Source organism: Melanerpes formicivorus, unplaced genomic scaffold (genome assembly GCF_026170545.1).
Source record: "Melanerpes formicivorus ecotype bairdi unplaced genomic scaffold, bMelFor1.0.p_v2 SCAF_21, whole genome shotgun sequence".
Taxonomy (NCBI): domain Eukaryota; kingdom Metazoa; phylum Chordata; class Aves; order Piciformes; family Picidae; genus Melanerpes; species Melanerpes formicivorus.
In genome coordinates, this window is record NW_027142373.1 from 8,685,560 (window position 1) to 8,700,877 (window position 15,318).

The following is a 15,318-nucleotide window of genomic DNA, read 5'->3' on the forward strand; positions in this document are numbered from 1 at the left end:
ACAGCAGAAATGATGGGCTAGGGCCAGTAGATGAGAGCTGATCTGGGGCCAGCCTCTGAGGGGCTATCTGGTCCACACCTTTACTACAAAAAATCACCTAAACAAATCCAAACACCACCAAAAAAAAAAAACAAACACTCACCAAAAACATCAGCTTTATCTAGGTCTAGACCCTCCTAGGAGATAAGTGCTTGCCCAATATGTTTTTGAATGTTCCTTCTGGTGCATAATTCATAACATCTGAGCTAGACTTTAATTTCCTTGTAACTTGTCTGCCCTGATCTTGAGCTGTTCTCAAAATGCAGCCTGTAACCAGGAGTGTCAGGCAAGAGAAACTACTTTGTTCTTGGAGCATTAGCAGTGGAAGGATTTGGACCAGAACAGGCATCTTGAAGGTACTGCTGTCTGAGGGGAGAGACTCATAACAAATCTTGTGTAAATCTGGTAGCAATGCAAGTGTTGTCACGAAGGAGATATTATCCATGTGCAATTTGCACTTAAATTCCTAAAGCAACTTGAGACAAAGCAGGTAGAAGCATCATGTGGAAGGGCTTGATATGTGAACAGGCTCATGGGACAGATTGACTCACCCACCAGGGATGGTGAGGAAGAGGAGGAAGATATGTGCTCTCTGGCTGGGCAGTGGAAGTGGAAGCTGACAGTTTGTGCTCTGGCATGTCAATGGCAGCATCTAAATCTCCAGAGCTTTCTGCATGTGCCTACAGACACGTGTGGGTGTGAAGGCATGATCTCCACCTTCCACCCTGAGCCTGCTTGTGTGCAACATTCATCAGAGGAAGATTTTCATCTCTACATTTTGCATTATTCAGGCTTAGAAGTATTTCAGTGACTTTCATGTTGCCTGCAGGATTTAGATACCGTGGATAAAACAGAAGTCACTTTAATTTTCTAATGTTTAGGAATTCTGCTTCATTAAAATTCCTTTGAAGATGAGTCCTAATGATAGATCTTTAACGTGGAGTCTTCCTCCCAGGAAAAGTAAGCTGGCAACTGAAACCAGATGAACACACTCTAGAGAAATCTCTGCAATTTGACCACCAGCTATGGATGGATAATGCAGGTAGCTGTATTTCTTTTTGACATCTGCCTTACCCCAAAGGGCCTGCATTTAACCCCAGCGTGTAATAGATTGCTGCTGCTTCCACATACTCCCTCAGGATAAAACAAAATGAGAGTATTCTCCTTAGAGTAATTCTTTCTGAGACACTCTAACAAAACAGACAGTACAGAGCCCCTTTGAACTGAGCCTTAGACTATTAGCATTCAGTCCTTGTTTTAACATATGGAATCTTGGTTTGATGTGTTACGGTGCATGATTTTTCAGAGATTATGAAGCCCCAAACTTGCTGTTTAGATTAAGGATGCTTCCCATCCTCTGAAAGGCAGGTACTGCCATAAAACCATGGAATTTAGGGACAGAAGAAGACACAGCACCCCATGTTACAGCCCTAACAGATGGACGATCGGTTCAGGTATAGACCTTCTCAATAGAGAGAACGGTTTGGGCTGGTGGATCCCAGCCCACGCAGCAGAGCCTCTTTTCAAAGCGTTGGCAAGTGGAGCTGGGAGCATCCCAGCAATCCTGGCACACAGGGGAGAAAGCTGAAAACAATGAAGCAGCTTCCAGCAGCTTCCAGCAGCTTCATCCCTATTAGAGCCTTCATGAAAGGACTTCAGTATGCTTTACACTGAGATTGGAAGAGGCTGTTGTTAATTAAATAATTAGCTGTTTAAAATGTATTTATTAGGGCTTAACAGCCAGGCCACAGATATGCATCAATTACAGAGCCACAATATCTGCAATAAATGTTTCTCACCCCATAATCAAATATGGCTTAATTAGGCAATGCTGGGAGAACAGTCATAATAAATAGAGTGGGTAAGACTTGCCTTTATAATTGAGATTTAATCAGCCAACTCTTGTATGTTCATTGAATAATTGATTATTCTACACATTTATCAAGGATTAAAAACTCAGTGGTAGATATGCAAATCCCCTCACATTGAATACATCTGAAATTCTCAAATACCATTTAATGCATATTAACATCCTGATTAAATCTAAATGGCACACACATTGCACATCTCACTTCTGCAGCAAGTCATTTTATTGCTATTTATTGCTTTATTTCCCAGCTAAACCGCTTGTGTGTGTTGCCTTGTGAGTAGTTGTAGGAGATGGACAGAAACAGGCCAAGGGGAAGTGAAATGGAGACAGCATCTTGTGCATTCCTGGAATGAGCAGGCTGTCCTGGATGGAACAGCAGGAAATATTTTTACTAGTGAGCAGACTAAACCAAAGGAGGCAGCCAAACACATAAGATGTGGTAACGCTCCCTGAAGAGTTGCTATTGTACTTAGGGCTGTGTGTGGTAGAACAAGTTTGTAGAAGTGTCCATGGACATAAGGGGTGTGTGTGTGTGTGTGTGTAAAGAACCCAACCCCAAGGATGAAACTCAAATGCAGAGCCCTTAATGATCATGTGATGCGGATGAGCAGTGCTCATGTTATCGAAGGACCAGCACAAGGTGTGCTGCACTGGCTGGTTGCAGTTGGTGCTGGAGAGACATCACCCCTCTGCAAAGCCCATGAGAAGCAGCCCTGGGCCTGGGGGGGGAAACATGCTCTCAAAGGAGAACAGGTTCACCTGACTCAAGTCTTGCTTGCAGACGGGTTTTTTCTAAGGGTTAAGGATGGAATAAGAATGAAGCAGAACGTGCAGCTGTGGTTAGTGCTGCCAGCTCATGTCTGAAGTGAGAGCTGAATAGCAGAGTAACATCCCACTTAAGGACAAAAGCACGGTTTAAGCCAAGCAGAGCTCGCAGGGCTGCGCCTTGGACAATCGCCTGTGCATTTGTGGAGCTCGTGTAGACTGTACCCTGTCACCCACAGCTGGGAGAACAGAAAGTAGCTCAGGTTCTCAGAAGCAAAGCACAGACGTGTCACAGGTGGCAAAGATAGCAAGCTAAGAGATTTTGGCAGAAGTTCAGCTGTTGGTAGCAGAGCACAGGTAACAGTGGAGCTACCAGTTGGTAATTCTTTTGCACCAATCCTTTCCTGCTCTTGTGTTTCATGCTGGGCAGTCTGCTGGCAGGAGAAAGTGTCAGCCACAAGGATCTCTCAGTGCTAGGCTAGTGTGCAAGGTTCATTCATTCCCATGCTATTTGACTTCTAGTTTTGTAGAGTCAATGCTTTGCACTCTTACAACTTGTAGACTCAAATATTTCCCAGTGTGGCTGAAACTGTAAACTGGTAGCACTAGTCTCCATTCCTTTGCTGTCTTTTGCAGATGCTCTGGAGTGCAGGCCTCCTACCTTTTTTAAGCCCCTTGTCCACAGCCTGAGCAACACTTCACTAAATTCAAGACTAATGAGCCAAACGACCACTGTGCAGCTCTTGCTTTATTTTCCCCTTTTGGAAGCATCTCGTGATAGTTCCAAGTTGGACACAAGAGGGTGGTATTTCCCCAGGAATTTGTCTACTCGTGCGCTGCAGGGTGAGCAGGCTTGTAAGGGAATGTGCTCTAGAGAGAAAATAACTGCTGTATTGTCTTCTAACACCCTAGTGTTAGTCTTCTTTCTGCTTGATATTGTGGTCCTGTACTGCAGGGTGCTCTGGAGCTGGGTGGACACTAGGACATGCTGCCTCTGAGCTACTGCTCCTCTCTGAGCAGACCTCCTGCCTGGGAAAGTGCAGAACTGGTTAATCTGACCAGCAGCAATTACTCCAGGGTTTCCTCACATGGCTAAGACCCTTGTGAAGGCCTCTTCCCTTCAGTATTTTCGAAGTGCAAGCCTTTGCCACGTCTCTGTTGGATCCTAGGCATTTCTACAGCACGTACATCCTTCACCTATGGTGCTCAAATGCCTGAATTCCCATCACTGACTACCCTACCTTTAAATGCTTGACAAGCACAGAAGCAAACCAAACTTCCTGCCCCAGTTAGGGATTAGGATTCCTGATAGTGTATGGAGCAGTGCTGAGAGAAGAGCTATCTTCAGGACAAGCACGTCCTGTTCCTGCATATCAGACATTGCTTTTCCTCACCAGTCTCACCTGCAGTGTGCTGGTTCACAGGTGTCAGGGGTCAGTGATGCTCTGCTTCTGAATTCCAGCTCATTTGTATCTCCAAGTTGGAAAGAGGACATAGCTCAGACTGAACAGCTCCTCTGTCAGCACTTCTTGGGAAGTGACCTATGCTCAGGTTTGAAAGTGTTCATTAAATCCCATCTACTGCTGTGGAGTACCAAACACTGCTGCTCCAACATCACCCTGCTCTGCCATCCTGTCACCTCTCCTTGGCCTGCTCTCAAGCTTTGGTGCACATCCTCTCTGTGCTGGGTCACTGGCAGTGATTCTTCAAGACTGCTGGTTTGCTCCATGATTAGATTGGAGACACTGGTTGACCCAGCGCAGAAAAGAGCCTTTTGTCACATGTTCAGTTACAAAGTTCAGTTACCAAGCTTTGTCTTCTTTATAGGTCAACAAATAGGAAGGGAGAAGGTGTCTCACATCAGTGACAGCCATTTGCCTCCAAATATTCTCTGTCCAACCATGTACCCCAACTCTTTCCTTATAAACTCTTTCCACATGCCCCAGCTTTTCCCTTATAAACTAAAAGCAGTGAAGGAGCCTGACCTGGAAACGTGGGTTTTGTCAGATGTTTTCTTTGCCCACATTAAGGACTCTGACTCTACCATGCCTGTACCCCAAGGTGCCCATAACTGTGTTATGCTCAGAGCATTGATTTTGGAAGGCTGCAAATAGGACTGCTAAGGGTCTTGAGTGCTCACAGCATTGACCCCCTCCTTGCACAAGTTTAGTGATAACTCTTTCCCTACTCTGTAGTCTGTCAGTACAATCAGATGGAGATTTGGGGTTGTCTCCCTGAGTTGCCATTGGGCTCTTCTGAGTCATAGCAGTGCCCTGGACCAGGCAGCTTCTCAGCCTCTGGCAGCAGCAGCCTGATGAGTCAAATCTCCAAAACCTCAGGCTTCTACAGAGTGCCAGATGCCTCACTGGATGTGTAATCCCTGTGCTTGGAACCCGCACGAGACAATGCAAAGCAAATTACTACAGACTAAATATATGGTTGGGGTGTGCTGGAAGTTGGCAACGTAGCTGGCTGGGGTAGCCAGGGAGTGAGGAGAGAAATGGTCAGTTTTGTCTCTTCATGTTGAACTGAATAATGCTAGGGATCCTTTAAAAGACTTTAACATGGTTTTGGAAGGGATGAGCTGGAGCACATTCAGCTATAAAAAGCTGGATGAAGGCTGAAGGGTGCAGTGTGCCTGGGAATTGTGAGAAAAGATCATCATCCAGCTTTGACAGAAGGAGATGAATTTGGGAGCAGATAATCTTTCACAGCGGTTCAGAGCAGAGCTTTGGCACCACTCTGTGAATCAGGAGTTGGAGTTCTGCTCTGATCCAATCCATGATCCACGGCTCCTTTTTGATCCTTTGTGTGAGTTATGCTACGTGTCTGCAGCAGTTTCTCTGGGGCACTGTTTGAATCCTCCTTAGAGCACCACAACCAAAGATGGGTTGTCTCGCCTGGGTGACTGTGACTAATCGCTGGTGTTGTTACAAGGGAAAGAATGCTATAAAGCTGAATTAGGCCTTTATGTTTTAATTGACTTTTTTCTGTATTTCACCTGGTTTGCTCAAGTGAAATTAGAATGGACTTTGCTTACTTTTTCTGTTCAGAGTCATTTTCTGGCCCTTTGCCCAGACAAGAAGAGCCTCAAGCTCTCCGGTACTGAATGCTGATTAGAAGCAGGGCCAAACTCTGCTATAAAGCACTCTGCTTTGAATGAGGAGACAGCTGTAATGATGGCTGTGACCTTTACTTCTACTCTCCTACAAACTGGAAAATCCAATTTGATGGTGCTTGACAATCCAAAGGTTTTTGTCACTGGGCAGTGCTCGTTACTGTGAGTAGCAATAAAAAGGGAAATTAAGAATCCTTGTTAGTATTTGGAAGGCAAATACCCATCTGAACATCTTGGTTCTGCAACATTTGAGAAGCATGATGTGCTGAAGGCTGAAATGACCTCTTCAGCTGAGCATCCTGTGGGCAAGGCATCACCAAAACAGCTCTCCCATGACTCACGCTGATTGTTCTTGGTCTTTCCGTGTTAAGACAGTGCTTCAGCACACAGCTTATTCACGACAGAAACCTATGCTTGATCACTTTAGTCCTCACCCTGCAGGTAAAGGTGTCAATAGATCTTATTTTAGGGCTTCAAAGATAGTATGCAGCTTTCAGAGTGCTGCTCAGGCTGCCTAATTCCCTGTAAGGATCCCTTTCCTAAGCATTCACCCATCCTGGGAAAAGGCATGGGGGACTCCTCACACACTCAGATCAGACCATTCATAGGCATAGCAGCTCTTCTAATAAACATTCTCCATAAAGAGTAGACAGGCCAGTCACCCTCTGCCCAGTGCAGCAAGGGCATGGAAAGAGATGTGTGTGCTCAACACAGACCTTAGTGATAGGTTTAAAATATCATGGGTCAGCTGTATAAATCTCTTCTCATGTCACTAGAGCTGTGCACATTTGCATCACCTGAGACTTAAGTTCTGTTTGCTTGATCAGTTCCCCAAGGTGACCCTGCTCTGGCTCTGCTGCCAGCTGCCTGGGATTTGTCTGTTGAGAGACACTGCTATCTCGAATCAGTAGGCACATGTGCTTCCTTCCCCTGGAGTTCGAGGGCATGGTCACCTTCTGTGCCATCAGGTCTTCTGAAGCCATCCCTGTGCCTTTGTGGCTGTACAGATGGGACCTGGGGCATAGAGAAACTCATGTGCTGGTTAGTTGCTAATGAGATGGGGTTGATGGTGTGCTGGGAGGCACATGGCCCAGCAAATGAGCAGCCTGGAGCAGGCTGGGTGAAGTGTGCTGTAGGTGAGGTGGAAACAGCGCAGAGATTGCAATGCTCCTCTGTCACAGCTCTCATTGGGCTATCAGTTGGGTTATCTATAGCTCTGTGTATCTGCTTGCTGAAACATATTGAGTAACTAGTTATAAATTATAGTCTTTGCTGTTGTTGGCATTTCTGGTGTTGAAACCTTATGCTAGTGCTGCTATTTTGCACATGTCAATGCATGCTTGCGTATCCATGCTTTGGTCTCCCTCATACACATAAGTTAACCTTCTGAAGGAGGGACACCTCCTGTGTGTAAATATGCACTGTACTTAGAGTGAATGTGTTTTTACAAGGTTATTTCCTTTTCATAAGTGAACAGGACCATACTTGCAGCCATAAATAAGTTTGCACCTCACTTTCTGGTTTGCAATCTCCCCGTGTAGGACAGAAGCAGTAAATGGATGTCAGGTGTTATCTGCCTAAATGGCTAAGGGGGCAACAAAAGGCTTCAAAACCAGTAAAGAAAATAGAATTCTCTGTTCCTATCATTGGCAAAATTTAATTCTGCCAAATAAAGGGCACAGATGTGGGACTGACTACACAGAGGACAATTCAGAGCTGGAAATGCATCAGAGTTCCCCCAGGATAAAGGACACAATGTGAAATCTGCAGCTTCCAGCAATTCTTAACTGGCTGTGTGAAGCTGTTAAATAACAAGAATCCCCCCTGCCCTTAGTGGTACAGTACCTAGACATACCATAAAGCAATTCTAGCTCCAGCCAGCAGTTTGGGGTATTATAATAGGTAGTTTTACCAATTTCTTTGCTGTTTCAGCTGGCAGTGACAGATCAAATCAGGAAAACTAGGAGGGCAGGAAGAAGGGATTTAAGATCTTAGACTCACCAGCCCCCCTTGGGGTTTTTATCCCATGGGCAAGAGCTGATGAGAGTTCCTCATTTTGTTTCTTCACTGATTAAACTAAGAAACCAAACCAAAGGACACAGGAGAAAAGGGTTAAAGGATTAGGAGATGGTCTTTGAACTGCCATGTGGCAAGGTAATGAGGCATGAATTATTAAAATGATTTCAATTATAACTGGCAGCCACATGCACGCTGCTTTTGCATTGCCTTTTCCCCCTCACTGTAAAAAAGACAGCTTTGCAAGTGTTCATGGTTTCTTAGAAGAGATATGCTCTTCCAGAAATCTTAGCTGTATAAACAGTGCCATTTGTCACTGGCCAAGCTGCTTTTGTGGTTAGATAAGTTGAAGTGTCAACGAAATGGGCACGGCTCAGAAACAAGACAAATTTGCTCCTTGAAAAGCTATAGGAATGGATTAATACCATGTGCTGAAAGGACATGGGTGTTAGTGCCTCTAATACTGGAATCAGAACAGTGAGCTATGAGGCACTGGTCATATGCTGCTGGTAAGAATCATTAGAAAAAGGTTTTGGCTTTAGTGGGAGAAGCAATACATTCATACCAGGTATGCCTTTGGTTGTGCAGAGCTTGACAATAATGGCTCAGAAATTACTCTGATCAGAGATTTATAGCCAGCGATCAGCCTGATTTACGTCCAACCTCTGTAAAGGCAGGCACCACGCTGCCAGCTCACTTCCATTTCATCATGATCTAAATACCTGGAGAATTATTATCAGGGTAGCTCCATCTAGTGACTGCAAAAAACATTGTGCATTAAAGTCTGTGTTTCTGGCCAGAACGAGCCAGCCTAGGTCTGGTTTCTTGGGAAAACTCATGGGGCCACAGAGATCAACCAGCACAAGTAAGAATCATTAAGGTTGGAAAAGACCTCTAAGATCATCAAGTCCAACTGTCAACCCAACACCACCATGACCACTAAACCATGTGCAGAAGTGCAGTGTTTGCTACAGCAGACGGCTGGGGGATGTATCTTGGTGAGATCAGAGTTTGATGAATGCTTCAGAACATGATTTACCTAAACTATTTTTATTTTTGCTCCTCGTGATTTTCCTGAAGAGAGGCTGAAGGAGAACTGAATCCATTTGGACTCAACATGTATACAGTGAAATGTTGAGGTATCCTGAAGCTGCATCTCTGAGCAGTTCAAACTGCTCATTCCAAGTACTTTTCTCCGCACCAAGAAAGTTTTCATCCTCAGAGTTCAGATGTACTCTGCTCAAAAACCTGATGGCTAAAGGCCATTGCTGAGTGAACTCATCTCGAGTTATTTTCTGTACCTTTTATCTTAATACAGAAAGAAAAGAGAAGGCAAGGAAGTAACATTTGTGTCTGACATCAGTACACACAGAATGACCTCGCTGGAGAAGCAGCAGTGTGCAGTATTGGCTGCAAAGTGGACAGTGACCACAGTGTCTGTCAGGGACGGCATTAGTGCTTCTGTCCATGGGGGACCCTCTGATCCGTGGGACAGACACACAGAGAGAGCAAGACAGTAACGAAAACCTGAATGAAAATTAATCCATCAGGCAGGGAAAGAATTGGCTGGAGGTGGTGGCAGTGCCGGACTGCTGAGCCTGGGAGGAGAGCGGGGCCGTGGGCCAGGCTGGGAGCTCGCTGGGTGAGCGATGAATGAGCAAGGTCTGCAGGGGCTGGCTGGTGCCATTGTTCCCAGTCACGGCAGGCAGCGCTCGGCCCTGCTCCTCTCGGAAATATGAGTTATTAAAACGTAACAACAGCAGGAAGGCTTTTGCACTGGGGCTTAGACAATATCCTTTTTATGGTTCCTGGTTTTCCCTCCTCCTTGGAGCAGAGCTGTTTTCCCTTGACCATGGGTGAGATGAGGGTTTGTTTGTGCTGTGACCCTGACAGCAGGTGACCGTTTCTCCAGCTACTCTGCAGAGTTTTCATCTGTGGAGGATGGAGGCCAGATCCCCCTGGGGGTTTCTGGATGACAATCAGCTTTTTCCAATGTGTTCAGCGCAGCCTTGTCTCAGGATCAGCCGAGAGGTGTGGGGAGGGTGGGTGAGTGAGAAGGGAGAGAGCATTCCTTGCTGCTACATCCACATAGTTCCTGGCACCAGCCAGCTCAGCAAGCTCCTCCTGAACCTGCTCCAGACTCTGAAATCATTTCTATTAGGAAACCATTCATGCTCTAGCTAGAGCCCTAGCCCCCAAACCCACTGAAACACTGACAGTGGTCAGCAGCCTCTGATGCTGCCTGGCTTGTTTTGGCAGGGCTGCAATGAGACCAGTCCTCTGTTTTTCTTGGGCTATAGTTATGTAGCTTCCCCACATAATTATGCACTTCCTGCCAGTTTGTTCAGAACTAGAATCAGATTCCAGCTCTGTTTTCTTAGTTGCCCTTAATGCTCTGATGTCTCTGCCTCAAGTGAGAAGGCTGCTTTGCACAGCACAGCTGCATTTACTTGCTCACCGGTGCTGCCATCACAGGAACTGCCTGCAATGTGTGAAAGTCACTCTAAAAAATGCCACCACCTGTCAAGCTTATGAGATTCTCAAGAAATGTTTAAGGTTCTAAGGTGCTTCCCCAGCAGCCAGACTGGGACAGTCCACTGTAGGGACTTGGAGGATCCCGGCAGGAGAAGCCGCTTGCTAACCTTGGCTCTGAGACATGCTCCCTCCACCCTCCCTGCCAAGCTTGTTTTTAAGTCCCTCTTGGAGGTGGGTATGTTAGCCCAGTCATGCTGCTACCTGCTGAGCTGCAGCAGGCTTGTTTCAGTGTTTAAATTACATCTTAGCTTGTCTCTCTCCAGTGATGATTCATTGTGATTGATCAGCTTTGAGCTGGGTGTGAAGGCAGCCCCAGCTGCTTCATTACTGCCACTGCTGAGCATTGGATGAAACTGATTATTTACCTTTTAAAGTCTCTGCCTGTTGCATCTCCTCTGTCTGCTACTTTTGCTCCTTTCACCCTCAGTGGGAAAATCCCTTGGGTCTTTCTGGAGCTTTCCAAAGGTATTTGTACACAACAATTCAGAAATCTTGTGCTTCTAGACTTGTAGGGCTTGTTCCTATGTGAGGTGATTGGAAAGGAGTGCACTGATTTTGAGAGGCTGCTCTGTCCACTGCCCTAAGTCTTGTGCAGGTATTTTACTTGCTGCTAATTAATGGCAAAAAAATCATCCCTTTAAATCCTGGAGTAAATGATATGGATGGAAGATTAAACAACCAACCAACCAAGCCAAACCAAACCAGCAACCAAAAAAACCCCAACAACAAATACTTAGAAATGAAGCTGTGCCAGTGTAAGAAAAGAGAAAACAGCAGTGGGATTATGTCCTTAGCAAGCAAGGCAGAGACATGAGTGATGGCTAATGCTGGGTGACAGTATATCACAGACAAACCAGCACCAGTTTCCAGGAATACTGTGAATTATATGTATCATAATCGTCCAGGACCGTAACGCCAGCTTTGGGTTAAACCAGCTGCTTTCTGCCGCCTATTTGTGTCTCAGTTTCCCCACCTGTGAAGTTGGATAATAGTAATTTTCTTCCAGAAGAGCTGCCAGTGCTGGCTAGAGGCTGTGTTGTGTTATAGCATTAAGGAAACAGTGGCTATTATTAATCACTCCTCATACTTTTTCAACATTCTGCTTTGTTTGTTTTGCTTTTTAAAACTTGGAATAGATGGCTGGGCCAAATTATAGCTGGAAGCTGAGAGGTAGAAGAAAAGACAACTAAATGCTGTTCAGCTTGCTCTGTATAGGACAGAACTGCTGAGGCTGCATCACTTGTGGCTCCTGAGCCTGGTGCCAGCATACAGAATTCCCTCCTTACAGCTTTTCCATTTCATGTGCCAAGTATCCAGCTCTTCAGTCTGTTATAAATCTTCCCTAATTCTCTAATTGCTTTGGTAGTGATTATAGGCAGACTCTTGTTGATCCTTCTGTGGTTTTCCTTTACCCAAATTTTCTGTGGGCTGTTTTATTGTTGTTGATTCTTTTTTCTAGTTCCTTGCTCCCCTTGTCCAGTTCTAGCAGGCCCCTTGGCTCCAGTCCAGTGTCTTCCCTCCAAGCAACAGGCAGATCCCCCTCTGCATCTGGGTCTGCCTTTCCACTACGGGCTGTCAGGGAGAAGGGGGTACCTTGTGCCTCTTGCACACTTGTAAATGCAGGAAGCAAACATGTAAGTTCATGCATTTAAGAGTCTGCTCTGAATCATGCTGAGGGAGCTGCACTCAGGGATAGATTTGGAAATCTCTGCAGGCAGTTAAGCATGGCTTTAAGCATGATTATGCTGCTCCCTAAGTACTCCTGGATGTCTCTAAACAGAATCAGTTATAACAGCAGCAAAACAGTTGTGCCTGGCTGTTTGCTTGGCACATGCTCAAGTCCGAAGCCAGGCTGGTTGCTTCTGCTGAGGAGGGATCAGAATAGGTGCTGTGTGGGTCCTGTACCCCTGTAGTAGTTCAGTCCTAGTTTTTCTGTGCCTCCCTCCAATGAAGCAGGACCAGGGAGCCTGGCTTTCTGGCTTTTTGGAGCACCAGCACTCTGCCTGTGTTCCACCTTTTCCCCTTCTCCAGGGATGCATGTTCACTTCTCTGCACTGCACTTGTGAAAATGTACCTGATAATCTTGTCTGACCAAGGGCAGGCACTGGGCTAAGCCCTGCCCTGGGTTATATGGAATGTGGTTTTGGATAAAAAACAGTGATATTGTTACTTGGTGCCAAGTGAGGTCCAGAGCTCTTCTGCACACTTTGGAAGGATGTGATTGACACAAAGCTATGGCTGTTGCCTCACTGCTGTAGCCTCACCTCAGGCCATAACAGCCATGAACCAGGACTCTGTATTTGTGAAAAATGGATTAATACTTGAGGGGTTTGGGAGTTTGACTTTGACCTGTTTTTGTTTTTCATACTTGCATCAAGTGCTCAGAAGTGCTCAGCTGGCATTTCTGGAAGCAACCTGGATTATACAATGGCTTTTAAAGGGGGAGTATCCACGTGGGTCAGCTCATGAAGCACCTTGAAAAGTTTTGTTTTCTAAGACTGGGGCTATTCAAAACAGAAAACACTTCTGAACTTTCATTCAGACTTCCCTGACATTCAGGGATTTTCCTTCTATTCAGTGGGCATGGATTTTAATTTTTATGTTATTGTCTGTTCACACACCCTTCATCTTTAATTTCAAGTTGAAGCATTCCCTTCCCTAACCACAGGAGAGGCTGTTCTATGAAAATGGCCATCTGATGTACCTTGTGGTTGAGCAGATGTTATTTTGTTTGGTAATGAAATTCTGCCTTGAGTAATTCCTGGTTCCTCATAATTAAGGCAGAAGAAAAGAACAAAACCTGCTGATTTGATATGAGTAATTGCTTCATTAAGTTATTTGCTTCCTCGCCATAACCATCAGCCCAAAGAAGAGAACACCATGACCATCAGACCATGATACTGTGGGTCTTTGGTGTTTCATTGTCAGATGGAATCACAAGGAATGGAGTTAGGAAATGCACTGCTAAATTATTTATCTCTTAACCATACACACTGAAGACCACAGAGAGAGTCTGACTGTTGCTAGCTGTGCTGTGTCCTACTAATCAAGAGAATCAGTCCCCAGAAAGAGCAGAGAGCTGATGTACGAGGCTTTAGATCAACACAGCTGCCTTGCCTCCTGTATCTGAGCATTGTGAATTGATGCTGAGAGGCTGAACATCTGTGCTGTCCTGCTGTGGAGCAGGGAAGGGGAGAGCTGCACTAAATCCTGGTCACTGGCAAGAAGAATGTGATTCAGAACTGGAGTATGGCAAATCTTAGCTATGGTGATGGCTTCTGTCATGGCTGCTCTTTGCCTTCAGTCTCCCGGGGCTTGGCAAGCAGGTTTGTGTGGGTTTGGGTGCACAGGACTTGCTGGTGAACACACTGTCCTGGTCATACTGAGGGTGGATAAACAGGCCTTGCTCACTTGGGAAGTGACATGGATTTAACTGAGATCTCAGCTGTAATTTCAAGTAGGAGATTCTCTATCCATGTGGACCTGAGCTCTTCCCATTCACATCTTACTGCCCCATCTCCATGATTCAAGGATTTCTATTGCTCATGAACAACAGGTCACTCCAGAAGCATTTTATGAACCTATCTCTTATTTCCTCATTGCAAGCTTGACAGCCAGGATGCAACATCAGAGCAGCCATGGGACTTACATGTGCCTACGGACAAAGTCATGGCTTGGAGACCACTTAGATGTGAGTTCTGCTGGATTATCCCCAAGTGGTTCCAGGTCACTGCTGATCAGTCCTCCAGACCTCTACATGCTGTTCCCTGCAAAGCCTGTGTTATCCTGGAACACTATCAGAAACTTTGATCATCAGACTGATTCTTATCTCCCTCCCCAAGATCTGGGCAGGTTTGTTTTTATAAGGCAGACTCCACTGAGTTCAGAGCTGACAGACTCAATGCTCCCACGGCTGTTAATTTAGGCACTAACAAGTTAGACAGCCCTGAGTTTTAATCCAAGCTTGGCCAACCCTTTCTCAGAGCCATTCAAAGTAACAATCTGTTTACTTTTTTATAAGGAGGATAATGATGAACTTTGTTAATCCTTACAGTGCCCTGCTTACCTAACTGTAGCACAACCAGCACATTGTTTGAGCAAGCTTTCTGTTAGGGCTGCAGGGGAAAAAGAGAGTGATCAGAGGTGCCAAAATCTCAAGCAAATAGCAGAGAAGACAGATTCTGCTAGTGTCCCAAGTGTCCAGTGCTGGTTGATTTGCTCCTGTCCTTTCTCACAAGCCTCTTGCTGTCTCAGGCACCAGCAACAGGTACTGTGCATTGCAATGGGTGCGGAGCATGGACCAAACTTAGTCTTGAGCTGGGCTACCTACTGGCATACAGCTTTTCCAGCTGCAGTGAATGGGTTCTGTGGGCTGACTGAACCCCTGGTCCTTTCTTCTGCTTTAGGGCACCCAAACTGTTGAACTTAGGAAAGTCCAGCAGCACCAAAAGTCACCTTTTGTGCCTACCAGGGCAATTACAGGCTCTGGGCCTTTTCTTGGCTCTTTCTTGGCCAAGAGCCACAAGGTCTCATCTTCTGTGTGGCCTTCTTCACCTCCTGCTCCTTTTCCCTTGAATCCAGATGCTCTCTGAGCTGAGCTGTGCAAGATTTTTGCAGTGATGTCTCTGGCTAGGGTGGAGTGCCATGTCTCACCTTGTGCCCAGTTTGGCAGCTGCCTCCCTGTGCTGAGGAGAATGGGTTGCTGGTGCAGAGCAGGGTGGAAAACTTTGCATCCTCTCTCCCCTCTCACAGTCACAGAAGAGTCATTTGTCAGTAAAAAGGAGCTTGGAGAATCATATCTAAAACAAACACCTGGAGAGGGAGATGTGGGTGGTTTATAGTCCTGACACTTTAGTTTCCACCTCTAAATCAGCCAGAGATACTGTTCCCCACAGAGGAGGCTCAGGTCTGCTCTGCTGCTCACTGGCAGGTCTTTGCAGTGTAAATTCCTGCTTATCCTTGCTGGTCACCTAGG